The 3,577-nt window shown below is 47.8% G+C and overlaps 1 long non-coding RNA gene across 1 annotated transcript; it reads left to right on the top strand.

Annotated features, from left to right (window-relative positions):
- Positions 1 to 1,550: 1,550 nt before the first annotated feature.
- LOC144514504 (uncharacterized) lies at positions 1,551 to 3,346 on the top strand. The gene is made up of 2 exons (XR_013501427.1): positions 1,551 to 2,043; positions 2,206 to 3,346. It is a non-coding gene; the product is annotated as an uncharacterized LOC144514504 (long non-coding RNA).
- Positions 3,347 to 3,577: the final 231 nt, after the last annotated feature.

The raw sequence follows: 3,577 nt of genomic DNA, 5'->3' as shown, positions 1-3,577 counted from the left end.
AGGAATTGATGAGATCTGTCCAGAAATGCTTAAAGCTCTGGGTGTGGAGGGGTTGTCTTGGTTGACACGCCTCTTCAACATTGCGTGGAAGTCTGGGACGGTGCCTAAGGAGTGGCAGACCGGGGTGGTGGTTCCCCTTTTTAAAAAGGGGGACCAGAGGGTGTGTGCCAATTACAGGGGTATCACACTTCTCAGCCTCCCCGGTAAAGTCTACTCCAAGGTGCTGGAGAGGAGGGTTCGGTCGATAGTCGAATCTCAGGTTGAAGAGGAACAATGCGGATTCCTTCCTGGTCGTGGAACAACGGACCAGGTCTTTACTCTCGCAAGGATCCTGGAGGGAGCCTGGGAGTATGCCAAACTAGTCTACATGTGTTTTGTGGATCTGGAGAAGGCGTATGACCGGGTGCCCCGGGAGATACTGTGGGAGGTGCTGCGGGAGTACGGGGTGAGCGGGTCCCTTCTCAGGGCCATCCAATCTCTGTACGACCAAAGCGAGAGCTGTGTCCGGGTTCTCGGCAGTAAGTCGGACTCGTTTCAGGTGAGAGTTGGCCTCCGCCAGGGCTGCGCTTTGTCACCAGTCCTGTTTGTAGTATTTATGGCCAGGATATCGAGGCGTAGTCGGAGTGGAGAGGGGTTGCAGTTCGGTGGCCTGGGGATCTCGTCGCTGCTTTTTGATGGCATCATCGGCCTGTGACCTTCAGCACTCACTGGATCGCTTTGCAGCAGAGTGTGAAGCGGCTGGGATGAGGATCAGCAGATGGAGTGCCTTCTCCAGGTAGGGAATGAGTCCTTACCCCAAGTGAAGGAGTTCAAGGACCTTGGGGTCTTGTTCGCGAGTGAGGGGACAATGGAGCGGGAGATTGGTCGGAGAATCGGCACAGCGGGTGCGATATTACATTCAATTTATCGCACCGTTGTGACGAAAAGAGAGCTGAGCCAGAAGGCAAAGCTCTCAATCTACCGGTCAGTTTTTGTTCCTACCCTCACCTATGGTCATGAAGGCTGGGTCATGACCGAAAGAACAAGATCCAGGGTACAAGCGGCCGAAATGGGTTTCCTCAGGAGGGTAGCTGGCGTCTCCCTTAGAGATAGGGTGAGAAGCTCAGTTATCCGTGAGGAGCTCGGAGTAGAGCTGCTGCTCCTTTGTGTCGAAATGAGCCAGTTGAGGTGGTTCGGGCATCTGGTAAGGATGCCCCCTGGGCGCCTCCCTAGGGAGGTGTTCCAGGCACGTCCAGCTGGGAGGAGGCCTCGGGGGAGACCCAGGACTAGGTGGAGGGATTATATCTCTAACCTGGCCTGGGAACGCCTCGGGATCCCGCAGTCGGAGCTGGTTAATGTGGCCCGGGAAAGGGAAGTTTAGGGTCCCCTGCTGGAGCTGCTACCCCCGGGACCCGACCCCGGATAAGCGGATGAAGATGGATGGATGGATGGATCACTTCTGTCAGACACTTGATCGTATTAAGTTGCTGTGAGCTGTAAATTAACCTATTATTATTATTTAGTATTTAGGCCTTCATCAGTGACAGCTTAGACATGAGATGACATGCAGGAAAGTGTCGCAGGTCAGAATCAAACCCACGACCTCTGTGTCGAGGGCTGAGCCTCTATATATGATGGCTCTACCACTAGGCCACCCAGGCACCCATATATTCACCATTTCTAAACACACAGCAGAACATGACGTCATCTGGGAGCTGACCGGGCAAAGAGAGCAGTCTTCCTCACTCAGACCAGTCTGCTGCTTCAGGAGTCCTTTAGGCCAACCTTGTTGTAGCCCTCATTTACTTCTTAGTTCTTTCTGTTGATTCACAGTGGGGTCAGCAGCACCACTAACACTTTAATGTCAGGGGAAACCATCTGATTCAATGTTGTAATCAATACTTTAAGTCACAGGACTGTTACCTTGTGTGTGTCTCTGTGTGGACAGACATGATGTGAGCTAATTCTTCCTGATTCCTCCACAGAGTGGACCAGGAGAGCTCAGAGGTTCCCAGTGGTCAGTCTGCCCAGCAGCATCAAACACACCTGGACTCCATATTTATGGTCTGTACATGTACAACAACTACTTTTACACCTATTCTGTTCACAATCATCTCCATGCTGTGCTTTTCAGACCAGTGGATTGTCAGTCTGTCCAACATGGATCTGATGTTTGCTTCCATGATTTCAGTTTGATTGTGTCATTCGTATAATCTTCTGTTCCAGCTGCTGGAGGAGAACATCGTCACTTTTGTGAAGAACGAGCTGAAGAAGATCCAGAAGGTTCTGAGTCCAGATTACCCAGAATGCTCAGAGAGTAAGAGGGAGAGTGAGGATGAAGAGCAGAGGAGCAGAGACGCATTTCTGAAGATCACACTGGACTTCCTGAGGAGAATGAAGCAGGACGAGCTGGTTGACCGTCTGCAGAGCAGTAAGAGGATTTCTCTAAAGATTTAACTTGCTGGACTAATGAGACGTTAACTAATGTCAGAAGAACAGTGATGACAAAGGGAGTGGCTGGCATCGGGAAAACAGTCTTAACACAGAAGTTCACTCTGGACTGGGCTGAAGACAAAGCCAACCAGGACATCCAGTTTACATTTCCATTCACCTTCAGAGAGCTTAATGTGCTGAAAGAGGAAAAGTACAGCTTGCTGGAACTTGTTCATTACTTCTTTAGTGAAACCAAAGAAGTAGGAATCTGCAGGTTTGAAGAGTTCCCGGTTGTGTTCATCTTTGACGGTCTGGATGAGTGTCGACTTCCTCTGGACTTCATCAACACTAATATCCTGACTGATGTTGCTGCTTTAGCGTTGCAGTTGCTCTCCACCGACTGCAAGACCCAGGCGGACCCAGAGCATGCTGGGAAACGCCGGCCTCTCAGCTGATCTAACAGCTGATTGGTTCAGAATTGACTCAACATGATGACATTTTATATAAACTTTTTATTGATTTTGAATTGGAGGGATTTTAACTGATATTAGTCTGATTTAAAGGCTCAGGGGTCAGTACTGGGACCAGAACTATTCATCCTCTATATAAACGACATATGTAAAGTATCTGAATTACTGACATTTGTATTATTTGCAGACGACACAAACATCTTTGGTTCTGGTCATAATTCTGAATATATATTTTCATTGATTACAGATTCATTATCTCAGTAGACTTCTTGTTTTGTAGCTAACTCATTTAATAGGGTAGAAAGGGTATAAAGGGGGAGGAGTACATCAGTTTTACTTCTTCCTACTCCTTTTAGCATGTGGAAATAGAGGTCTTGAAGTACTGGAAATTATGGAGTTTTATTTTGTATTTTTTCTGTTTTATTTTATTTACATGTTCAAAATAAAAGAAATCAATCAATCTCCATGTTGGTGATTTACTGGAATCAAACAGCTGATCTATATTTCCTTTCTCCAGCTGTCAGAAAACAAACGGTCGTCTCCATCAGTCAAGAGAGACACAACACAACTCTCATGGTTCTGATAACAGGGTCAACGTATATCAGGACGTCGTCTGAAACACACTGACATCTTTCACAGCCTAAAACAACATGAGGACATGACGACTAAACACACATAGTCACTGTCGTCTACGT

Source organism: Sander vitreus, unplaced genomic scaffold, assembly GCF_031162955.1.
Source record: "Sander vitreus isolate 19-12246 unplaced genomic scaffold, sanVit1 ctg597_0, whole genome shotgun sequence".
NCBI classification, from domain to species: Eukaryota; Metazoa; Chordata; class Actinopteri; order Perciformes; family Percidae; genus Sander; species Sander vitreus.
This window is presented reverse-complemented; position numbering and strand designations above follow the sequence as displayed.